This window comes from Spermophilus citellus, assembly GCF_964194105.1.
Source record: "Spermophilus citellus genome assembly, chromosome: 3".
In the NCBI taxonomy this organism is placed as follows: Eukaryota; Metazoa; Chordata; class Mammalia; order Rodentia; family Sciuridae; genus Spermophilus; species Spermophilus citellus.
The window spans coordinates 111,486,878-111,499,897 of record NC_138184.1 but is presented as its reverse complement, the minus strand read 5'-3'; positions in this window follow the sequence as shown (position 1 = coordinate 111,499,897).

Sequence of the window (13,020 nt, the reverse complement as noted above, 5' to 3'; positions counted from 1 at the left end):
GTCAAAACTGAGTCATCCCATCTTTGCATTTGAATGGACTAACCTGGAGCAGGGAATATTGGGACAACCAACCTGGACTCCACTACCTCAGGGATTTAAGAGCTCCCCCACCATCTTCGATGAAGAACTTAACAAAGATTTAAGCCTTTTCTGCAGTGAGTACCCCAAGATAACCTTGATTCAATATGTGGATTATCTTTTGCTAGTAGCAAGGGATGAAAGGGACTGTTGAAAGGCCACCTGGGGCATAATGAGGACCTTGGCTCAATTGGGGTATTGAGTCCAAAAACAAAGCACAAATCTGTTCTTCTCTGGTTACTTATTTAGGATATGAAATGATGTAAGGGAAAAAGCTGCTGTCCCAAGCCCACATAGAGGCCATAATGAAGATCCCAATCCCAACTCTAAAAAGCAGGTTAGGAAATTCCTAGGGGCAGTCAGGTACTGCCACCTTTGGATACCTGGATTTGCTGATATTGACAAGCCTCTATATATTGCAACTGTGGGAGGCAACTGACCTTTAGCTTGGACTGTAGAAAATGAATTACCCTTTAAAAATCTAAAAAAGGCTCTGGTAGGCTCCTGCCCTAAGCTTCCCTGATATCTCTAAGCCCTTCCATCTGTATGTTCATGAGAAAAAGGGTATTGCAAAGGGAGTGCTTATCCAAAATCTAGGGCTATAGAAAAGATCAATTGCCTACATTTCAAAAAGGCTTGATCTAGTAGAATCGGGGTGGCCTCCTTGTTTAAGAGCCATAGTGGCTACTGCACTCCTGATGAAGGACACAGACAAACTAACTCTGGGGCAGACTCTTACTGTGACTGTTGCACACACAGTGGAAGATCTATTGAGGGATGCCACAAATCATTGGATGTCAAATGCCCACCTCACTTAATAAAAAGCTTTCCTCCTAGACGAGGACATATTAACATTCAATAAATCCATGGCAGTCAATTCAACAACCCTGCTGCCAGACAACAACCTGTAGGAGCCAATTCATGACTGCTCATAGATGCTTAATGTCATCCAATGTACTTGACTAGACCTGACTGAAATTCTTCTCAGCATCAGAGATGCAGACCTTTACACTGCTGGTAGCAGTTACGTCTGAGATGGAATTAGATATGTGGAAGTAGCAGTAGATATGGGCCAAAAAGAAGTTATTTGGGCATAGGGTTTGCCCAGGGGCTCATCAACCCCAAAAGCCAGAAATCATTGCTATCACACAGGCATTGAGATGAACAGAAGGAAAACGGGTGAATATTTACACAAACAGCCACTATGTTTTTGCTACAGCACATGTGCATGGACAATATATAAACAAAGGGGACTTTTAACTGCATATGGTAAGACCATTGAAAATAAACAATAAATTCTTCAATTACTGGAGGTTATCTATCTGGTTGCCAGATAATTATCCACTGGCCTGGACACTGCAAAAATGATAGTCCTCAGACTCAGGGTAACAACTTGGCTGATCAAACATCCAGGGAAATAGCCCTTGGAGAGCCAAGACACCAAACTATCCAACAACTCTCCAATTATCCAAAATTTTCAGTTAAAATTGGGAAGGAGGCCTCTTCACACACTACAGAAAAAAATAAACTTATCTTCTCATTGGGTGTCCAACAAAACTGTCATGGCTGGTGGAACCTCCCAAATGGAAAAATCTGCATATCTAAGCTACTAGGGAGAAAATGGTTAATTGATCTTCATCCAGCCATGCATTTATCACCCAAGAAGATGTCATAATTAATCTCATCCTATGTTTGGCTTCAGGGACATCGAGGATGCTTCAAGATATCTCAAATTGTTGCATGACATGTGCACAGGTAAATGCTAGAAGGATCAACTTCCACAAGGAAACAGTTAAGATTCTGTACCTGGTAAATTTTGGGAATTAGACTTTGCTGAAATTAAACTTGGATTATATGAATATAAATACTTGTTAGTCTTTGTTGAAACTGTCTCTGGCTGGGCAGAAGCTTTTCCAATCTGGATGGAATTGGCACAAATAGTAGATAAAAAGCTAATAAATGAGAATGTTCCTAGATTTGGCCTCCCTCTAATTTTGGGGTCTGACAATGGCCTGGCCTTTATGTACAAATTATCTCAATTGATTTCAAAGGCCATTAATATAAACTGGAAATTATGTTGTGTGTACCACCCTCAAAGCTCAGGGAAGGTAGAAAGGATGAATAGAAGTAAACACTGTCTAAATTAATCCTTGAGACTGGTGTTAACTGGGTTAATCTCCTGCTTTTTGCCCTATTGAGGGCTCATTGCATTCCTTATCAGGAAAAAATTTACTGCATATGAAATAATTTATGGGCGGCCACTGCCTATGGTTTCCAGAGTACACCTAGATCTGCTAGGAGACATTCCAATCTCAGAGTCACAACTGTTCATGGATAAGATCTTCAGGTTCAGGCTGCTCAGCCTGTTGGACATAGATGGGTTGATCATTCATTCCAACCTGGCGATGCTGTGCTGATACAATGTTTGAAAACTAATACCATTGAACCCAGGTGAAAAGGCCCTTCCATTGTGATTCTCCACATTCCCACTGCCGTCAAAGTTGCTTGTATTTCTGCTTGGATTCATCATTCTTAGTTTAAGAAGGCACCTTCAGAACCCACTGGAGGAGAATCTAGCTGCCAAAGATGGAAAGTGACTGAGCATGGACCTTTTAATTTTAAAATTTCTAAGGGTTAATATTTTGTCATTAACTTCTTATTGCTTTTCCTTGTTATTGTAAACATTATGCTAATAATTTTTTCCTGTTGGAAAATATATGTAATCTTGGGTGTTAGCTATGCTAGCCTTAACCAACCTTGCACCCCTTTGTAGCGCAGGTAGGATCTGCCATTGTAAGATCCCCACTAATGTTAAATTGTACTTACTCCTGTCAGGATCCAATAATAGGCCCTATAAGATGGTGTAAAGAAAATCAAGAAATTTTCAGTCTGGTATTCAGGGAGGGACCATGGAAAAATCTTACAGACCAGTCTCAAGGGGATCATATAAATTTTGGAATCTATAAATACTCAGCTCACCCTCAAGATTCAGGACAATATTCTTTTATTAAGTTTAAAAAGAGGGCCATAGTGGATACTGACTATTCAAGTGCTACTTTAAATGTGGATATTTCCATAAGCCTCCTAAATTCTACAAACAATCAAACCTTTTGGTTACAATTGACTGTTGATACTATGAACAAAAGTTCCTTCTGCATACAAGAAGGAAGTTCCATCCATCAATTGTTAGCTAATCATCTTATGGACCTCTCTATAAAATATGATGACTATATTAAGGTCACTGGTGATAGGGCTACACAGCAAGACTGACCTGTGTCCCATGCAGAGTCAGCCTTACCAGCTTCACTGATGTCCAAAAACATTGTTTATGCATAGAGTGCATCCTTCCCCAAACCCCACCTAATTGTTCTATTGAACAAAATATCTCCCTACCCAATGGCAAACGACTTCCTACAGGATGAGCTTTTCTCTGTAATAAGATGGGTTTCCAGGCTTTGCCTACCAATTTCTGTGGGATCTGCTCTATTGGATGGATCTTTCCCTTACTACCATCCCTGGCATCTCCCCACCAAGACATCCAAAGTCTGCCCCCCAATTGCAATAACAATTTAATCCACTTGGACCCCCTGGATTTCACAATTGCAGCAGCTGTCTTTTTTGCCAATTCTGGATCTAGTGGTAGGAATACAGAGAAATCACGAAATTAGTCTGTAGTTTTAGTAAAACAGCTAACCTTATGGCACAATTCTTAGTAGAAATTAATCAGGGGATGAAAGAACTCTGAATCTCAGTACTACAAAATAGAGGAGCTATTGACTTTCTCTACCACGCGGCCTGCGCAGTGGTTTCATTAATGAGGTTCTAGGCATTAAGTTAGTTAGAAGAGATCAAAATAAAACACACAAACCAGTACCTTATTTTACATTGCTAGGTCTGAGATGGCTCACCTCCCTGGTTTCCGCCTCTAGCCGCCCAGCAGGGCAGCGAGGATTACTCTGGGCTAGCAGGAGAGAGAGAGAGCGAACACGCCTGGGAGTAGCCTTTTATTAGGGGAACAAGAAATTCAGGGGAGAATTCCATCCAATGAAGGTTGAGGGGGGGCTGCACTCCAAGGTCAGGGCCAGTGATTGGGTCTCCAGGGTCAGTGGTCAGGCACACCCCCACACGGATGGGCTCTCTCATCAGGAAAGGGTTGGGATAGCTCCAACACAGCCAGAGGGCCTCAGGCCCTTAACGGGAGTCACCCAATCACGTGTCAGAATGGCTCCCCACATATTCTCCCTTTCTTTTCTTAACAATGAGGCGGCAGTTCACTCTCTGAAGTTCTTGGATTCTTGATTGGAAGAATCGCCATCCTATAGTTACAATACAAAAGAGAATTAACAGCAAAGAGAATAATCCAATAATGTACCAAGCGGAGTGTTTAAGAATATTTCCAGGGTTGAATCCATTTAACTCCTTCAATATTTGGTTAGCCAAAGAAGAAGGATCTGAAAAATCAGCTCTATTATTTTGAATGTCTTGGATATGGTGATGAAGTTCCAGAATATCCAAGCTATTGTTACTATTTTGCCAAATACCTAACAAATAGTTTTTAACCTTCTCCCAATCCCAGAGAGAAGCATTGTACTTGGCAGCTGTAACACATACATACTTATACTTAGCATGGCATTTAAGCCTTTCCTTAAATTTTAAGGCTGAAAGTTCATTACCTATGTTTATAACAGTCGCCTCTAAGGCGTTTAATTTAGTCTCAATCCTTTCATCAATATTTACTTGATTACGCAGAGCCTTGGAAGTATTTTGAGCTAAATTATTAAGAAATTTTGCATGCTGAATATTCTGAGGCAATGTCAGAGATGCAGAGACAGTTGAGGCAATAAAAGAGACCAGTGCTAAGACACCAACAATTATGACTCCAATAGCACGTTTAGGTCTTGTTAGCTGGGCATGAATTTGCTGCAAGACTTGTAAACCAGCATCAGCATACCATGGCTCTGAAATATTAGCAGGTAATAAAACAAAAGAGGGCTGATGAAGTATCAGCACTCCTTTTCCTCCATTATACCTAGAAACACAATTAGTTAGGTTGCACTTATTACAAGTAACAATATATCTATCATCTATCCATTTAACTTTTACATTTCCAATAATTAAAACATAAGGAGATTGGACACAGGCTATTAAGCCATAGCAAGATCCCTCTTTACAGTTCTTGCCGACAAATTTTGGTAAAGGTTTATCTGTAAAATGTAAATACTTTGAGGCAGTAATTAAACTCCAAATATCTCTTTGAATACCTCCTTCACTATAGGTCAAAATATTACTAACAAATCCTGCAGGTGTCATAGCAGAATTTCTTCGTAATTGTCCCTTATCAATTTTTGGAGACCAGTCTAAAATATACCCGCTAGCTTTAGACACCTTATGTTGTACAGGAAAGGTATTTACACAATCCATCCATTTAGGAAAGGTGCCAATTTCAATTGTAGAACTATTTGGACAGTGGGGTACCAGTGGAGGTTTTGCAGAAATGACTGGCTTGTTATGGGAAAGTCCCATCTTAATTACTGATCTAGTATTAGGTTTTAAGTCCCCATAAATAGAATTATTTGTCAGTCTAGGTTTACCAATCGCTGTCTTTTCTTCAAATGATACTTTCAGACAGCCAGCATGTTTATCATGTGACCAACACAAAGGTAATTGGGCACTGTAGCCAGAATAATTAAATCTAGTCACATGATTGGGAGTATTATGAGTATCTGTAAATCCTCCCATCATGAATGAGTCATTAGTAAATACTGGAATAGATTCTCCAGTCCACACAGCTGGGTGTACCAGGGGTGGATCTGGGAAATATGTCCAATAAGTGTCTACTTGATTCCCTTTTACCTGACAGCCCAGTAGGGCAATTACTGTTGCTACCATCAAGACTGGGGTCCTGTTCTTTCCTAGGCGTCAAAGTATTCGGGAAGCCTGGGTTGTCAATTTCTTCACATCTTTCCATGAAATCAGCTTCTCGGCTGGTTCAATCTGGTCTTTTTTTCATCTTTTTCCGATATCTCCTCCTTCTGGGTTGTGGCTCCTCCGGGTCGATCCTCAGTCGCTTGAGTCTGGGTTCTATCTCCTCCATGTCTGATAGCACGTTCAGGCACCCAAAGAGGACGGAAAGCACCTTCTGGAAAAATACAAGCATGCCTTTTCCCCGCATTATTACCAGGTTTGGACCCTTCCACTGACCAGTTTGTAAATCTTTCCACAGAACTCTGCTTAAGGGGCCTGTCACTGAGGGAGACATTTGCCTCTCAGCAGCAGTGTGACCTTCTGTGTCACAGTTTAAAAAATTTAAAACAAACAAGGCATGATTAAGGCTATTTTGGGGAGTCACAATCTTATCCCCCCTTTTTAATTTTTGTAATTGAAGCTTAATAGATAAATGAGCTCGTTCTACAATGGCTTGACCTTGGGGGTTATAAGGAATTCCTGTTTTGTGATTAATTTTAAACTCTTGGCAAAATTATTGAAAAGAAGAGCTTACATAAGCTGGAGCATTATCTGTTTTAATCTGCATAGGGCACCCTAAAATGGAAAAAGCTGCTAAGCAATGAGAAATTACATGCTGAGTATTTTCCTTAGTACGCGCTGTGGCAAAAATAAATCTAGAATAAGTGTCCACTATGACATGCACATAACATTTTTACCAAATTGAGGAATATGAGTTACATCCATTTGCCATATCTGATTTGGTTTTAATCCACGGGGATTTACCCCTGATGGCAGAGATGGAGTGTGAATAACACATTTAGGGCATTGGCTTACAATCTGAGGAGCTTGTTCTCTAGTAATACTAAATGTTTTACGTAAGCTAGAAGCATTTTGATGATGCAAGGAATGGGAAGCTAGTGCACAGTCATACGAAGACATCTGTTGACAAAAAGCTACTAATTTATCAATTTTATCATTACCTGTAACTAGAGGACCGGGAAGGTTAGTATGGGCATGGATGTGTCCAATGAAACATGGGAACTTTCGCATTAGCACTGTCTTTTGTAAATTATGAAATAATTCAAATAACTCCTGTGATGAAGTAAACCCAATAACTGAGGTTTCAATATTTTTGGTAACTCCGACTGCATATAAGCTGTCAGAATAGATATTAATAGGCTCATTTGAAAAATAATCTAAGGCACAAATCAGAGCTTGAAGTTCTGCCCTTTGGGCAGAAGTATAAGAAGTTTTTATTACCTCTGTGTGAACACGGCTGAAGAAACCTGCCTTACCAGAGTTGGAACCATCCATGAACACCGATAAGGCTTCCTCTATTGGATGAGAACGTACAATCTTTGGAAAAATAAGTGATGTTAATGATGCAAATTGTACAATCTTATCACGAGGATAATGGCTATCTATCTGGCCAGGGAAATCTGTAAAAGCTATCTGCCATGAGCTAGAAGTTTGAAAAAGCCAATTAGTCTGTTGAACAGAAAATGGAATAATTATGATATCAGGCTCAGATCCAATTAATTGTAAAATCCTAGTCCTACCTTTAATAACTAATTGAGCTATAGAATCATGAAAAGGAATTAATGTTTTTTGAGGGGAGTGAGATAATAAATCCATTCAATAACTCCTAATCTTTGCCATATGGCTCCTGTTGTGGTATGCTCAGTTGGAAATATTAATAAATACATTATTTCTTTAGGATCTATTCTAGTAAGCTGTGCATTTTTAATTGTAACTTCCACTTTCCTTAAGGCTGCCTTAGCTTCTAAAGTTAGTTGATGTGGAGAGGTTGGAGAAGGATTTCCTTGTAATATCTGAAATAAAGGACTTAACTCAGAAGTAGTTAGCTTTAAAGATGGTCTTAGCCAGTTAATATCTCCTAATAGTTTTTGAAAATCATTAAGGGTACGTAACTCCTTAACTCTTATCTGAAGATTTTGAGGACGGATTGTACTCCCTTGAATTATCTTACCTAGATATTGAAAAGGAGATACCTTTTGAATTTTTTGAGGAGCTATACATAAACCCATTGCTGTAAGTGAAGTCTCTAACTGAGTAAACATTTCTGAAAGTACTTCTGGATTAGCATGAGCCAATAATATATCATCCATAAAATGAATAATATAGGCATCAGGGAAGCTATTTCTTATGGGATCTATCGCTTGATCAACATATTTTTGGCACAGTGTAGGGCTATTACGCATTCCCTGAGGGAGTACCTTCCAGCAGTATCTTTTAACAGGTTCCTTAAAATTAATTGCTGGGACAGTGAAAGCAAATCTTTCACAATCTTCAGGATGTAACCTTATAGAGAAAAAACAGTCTTTTAAATCTATTACCATCAAGCTATAATCTAAAGGAATGGCTGTGGGGGAGGGAAGTCCTGGCTGTAATGATCCCATAGGCCGAATTGCCTGATTTATTGCCCTTAAATCTTGTAGCAATCTCCAATTTCCTGACTTTTTCTTAATAACAAAAATAGGTGTATTCCAAGGGCTAAGTGTTGGTTCAATATGACCAGCCTGAAGTTGTTCCTCAACTAATCTATGAATTATTTTAAGCTTTTCCCCTGAGATGGGCCACTGAGAAATCCATATAGGCTCCTCTGTGAGCCACGTGATTTTTTCAGCTGTCTTAGGGATCAGGAAAGTACTCAGGGCCCCTAGTAAAAATTTTGGTTAGGAGTATTTACTAATGTTTGTCGTGGAGACTGGCTTGTAAACAGATATTCTTCCTGAAAGGTCTCCTTATCATCTCCAGGAAAATACCTCTGATTAACTTCCTCAACTGATCTTATAGAATTTTTAGTAACTAATAACAATCCCATTTTAGCTAAAATATCTCTCTTAAAAGCCTTGAAAATCATTAGGGGTTTGTACGGAAACTGTGGTTCCGCTCCGGTAAAATTAAAGATGGCGGCCCCCATGGTCGGCATGGAAACTGTTTGTTTTGCTCCGGTAAATCTAAAGATGGCGGCCCCCATGGCCGGCGCGATGACGTCACACTGTGCGACCTCCCCTGGAATTCCCGGGCTCCCGCTAGGAGGAAATGCTGGCGGCGGTGAGAAAGCGGGCTGATCCGCGCCATCTGAATTCTCCGCATGGGGCTGCGAGTTCACATTTCTAACTTTGGTCCCTAAAAACATCGTTACTGGCGTTTCTATGCCCTGTCTTCTGTTTCTTTCTGCCTGTTCATTACAAAAATCAGTCCAATAAGTTTTCCAAAGCAAGTAATCTCCCCCGCTCAGACAAGATCTGGCTAAAAAAATCCAATCGCTAGGAGGAAGGGGTTGTGAGCAAATATTTTCTATCAGACTCTGAACAAAAGGCGAATTTGGGCCGTACGTTTCACATGCATTTTTCAATTCCTTGATAGTTTTAAAAGGGATTACAGCATGAACTCTAACTCTCTGATCTTGTTCATTAGTTTGCTCAAAAACTGGAAAGAGGTGAAAACCAGTAGTATCCTCTCCCATTTCTTGAGCCTTCCTAATACCTTGCTGAACTGGGGTAAGAAAAGTCATCTTTAATTCAGCATACCTGTTAAATTTGGTCCTTCTAGCAGGTACCGGCCGAATTTGAAAAGCTTGGGCAGGTGGTGCTAAATGCAGTCTATTAAAATTTCTCTCTAAGTCCTGAGTTTCTATGTCTAATTCTTCTTCCTCAGATTGTGAGCTGCAGTCAGACTCTGCACTATCGCCATTTGGAATTTGGGTTTCTAACTCACGTGGTTGAGAATAACCCTGAGCCCCTTTAGGAGTTTCTTCTGTATTTTCCTCTCTAGGAAGATCGCTTACTTCTTCTGGAGGGCTCTCTAAGGTTAGGGATGTTTCTGTACAATCTGCCTGCGGGCTAGCCTGCACAATTCTAACCTTTGTTTTGGCTTTTAGCGCTTTAGTTTTTAAACGGCTCAAAGGAAAGGAAATTAACTTAGCCTCAGGCTGATTTTCCATTTGAATAGACCTAATAGCTCTTTGAATGCCTTTTAAAAGGTCTTCAGGAGGCCACGAACTCTGGCCCATATATTCAAAAAGACAGACTTCTAGGGCTGTCCAAGTTTTCTGTATATTCTCTATACCTCCAGGTATTTCAGTAGAAAGACAGACTCTCTGTAACTTTCTTCCTAATTTCTCCCAAGTAAGTAAATTTGGAGACTCTTGGTCACAAAACCAAGGACAATATTCACCTACAATCTTTAAGAATTGTAATAACTGAGTTTTCTTTATCTGTTTTTCTTTCTGATTAATTATACTGTCTAAAATAGTCAGATACATTTCCTTATCCGAAGAAGTAGAATTTCCCATTTTAAGTAATTTAACGTCTCTTTCCTTCAATATCTCCAGGTACTTTTGTGACCCAAATGTCACCTCTTCCTTTATCTTTATCTTTATTCCTTATTTTCCTTATTTCCTCTTTATTTCTTTTTCCTTATCTTCCTTTATCTTTATTTCTTTCCCTTATCTTTTTAGCGTGCGCTCCCACTCAATCTAACTAATTCAGAATGCCCCCCTCTTGGGCGCCAATTCTACCACGCGGCCTGCGCAGTGGTTTCATTAATGAGGTTCTAGGCATTAAGTTAGTTAGAAGAGATCAAAATAAAACACACAAACCAGTACCTTATTTTACATTGCTGGGTCCGAGACGGCTCTCCTCCCTGGTTCCCGCCTCTAGCCGCCCAGCAGGGCAGCGAGGATTACTCTGGGCTAGCAGGAGAGAGAGAGAGCGAACATGCCTGGGAGTAGCCTTTTATTAGGGGAACAAGAAATTCAGGGGAGAATTCCATCCAATGAAGGTTGAGGGGGGGCTGCACTCCAAGGTCAGGGCCAGTGATTGGGTCTCCGGGGTCAGTGGTCAGGCACACCCCCACACGGATGGGCTCTCTCATCAGGAAAGGGTCAGGATAGCTCTGACACAGCCAGAGCACCTCAGGCCCTTAACGGGAGTCACCCAATCACGTGTCAGAATGGCTCCCCACAACTTTCTTTTTCTGAGATATCATTTGGGCTGTCAACAATTCCCAGGCATGTGTCGTTTTAATATTACCGATTATTCTAGTGTTATCCAACAACAGAGGGATGAAATAAAAAAGGAGATCAACAAAATTCAAATGGACAACTCTTGGCCAGGCTTGGGAAACTGGTTTCCATGGTTAACTTCCCTTGTAGGTCCTATAATTTGCATTATCTCCTATTAGTTCTTGTCCCATGCATCATTAACTATGTGCTCAGGTTTGGAGGACTACAACTTAATTCTATTATGTATAATTGACAGTATTAACATATATGATTGACATTACTGATTGCTCCCTATCAAAGATTTGAAAGGGATACGTAAGACAAGGGGGAATGATAAACCCAGACTAATTCCGTAGTAAGATCAGGAGCCAATGTTTCACAAGTTATAAAATATTCATTTGTGTTTTCTGTAAAATATTAGGATTTCTATTTAGCCTTGCCGTATTTTGATGTTTTAAACTTGCTTGGAATGCTTGCCCTTTCCTTGAACTCACCCATGCCTAGCTTTCACTGACAAGATAGCAACCCTCTCTGAAATTTTAGTGATGCCTCATAATCTGTCTTTCCCTGGCCAGATAATGACCCTCTCTGAAACTCTAGTGGCACCTCATAAATCCTCATACTGGGATCTAAACTTGCTCCCTAAATGCTGAAACATTTAGACCATTAACCTACTACCTGCCTTTGTGTTATGCTTGTCAAAATTCTGTTATCTGTAAGTTCTAAAGACACTCCCCCTTTGTATGCAAGTTTCTGTGCTATAAAGCAGTGTTCCTAGAGAGCTGTAGCATTGTCTTCTATTCCCATGGGTTTCAGGAGAGACAATCCTGGCCTGTCAAAATTACAAGCTTGTTTTAATTTGATTTAAATTGGAGTCAGTGGTCTTTTCTTTGTGTCATAGTTTAACACTCCCATGTATCTTTTCTGTTTGGACAGAATGTGATCTGTGCAATAAGCCAACTCATCTTTCGATGTCTTGCTCTCATATACCTGACCAACTCATATTTCTCCTTTGCCACTACTGTTGCCTCCAACTCATTCCAAGTCTTTAAGACCCTATGCATAGATGATTGTATGATCTTTCCAATAGGTTTCCTGCTCCCATTTCTGCCTCTCTCCATATCATATGCTCAGTAGGTGAGTCCTCCTAAAGTTCTGCCTGTCTTATAGGAAAACAGAGCATACTGGTTCAAACACAGACTCTAGAACCTGTCTGCAGATTTCATCTGCAATGAAGAAAAATAAATATTATATTGGGAACCTGCCTACAAATGTCTCATAACTTCTCAATTTTTTCTTTCTTCTTGATGCTAGGAATTTATAATCCTCCAGCATTCCACAAACTTGGAAGAGAAGCTCCCTGATCTTCTTCTTTCCAAGTGCTCATCATCTACTTTGCCTGTTAGGTCACTGAATATGCCTTGATTTTCATTGCCCAAGTCCTTTTAATTAGACTAAAAGAAGCTATTTTGTGGCATTTCATGAACTTCATTTCAGAGAAGAACACTTTTTCCAAGGCCTTCAGCATTACTTAGTGTTTGTAGGGCTGACACAAGTGTATCTCTGCTTTTATAAACAAACAAACAAAAAAAACCAATTATTTTCACTTTTCAACATCCATGTACTCCTGTGATTTCAGGCTATCCTCCCCTGCCCTGTGTTTTTAGACCAAGTTGGTCCAAACTTACCTTGTTTCTATCTATTCCTAAGAATTAGCTGAGATACCTCAGACAACACCTTGAGGACATTTATGAAGACCTCTGACTTTAGCTTTCCTCTATGAATGGTGCCCCTTGCCAGGAGGGGTCTGAGTCTGGCTGATCTTACATGGCTTCTCTTGGAAGCAATGGGGACAATTGTGTCTGCAATGACCCTCACATTTGCAGAAGGTGCACTGGAATACTTTGGTTCTCTTGTGCCTGTGCCTTGGCACTGCTTCCTCCGATGGCATATTGCCTGCCTTC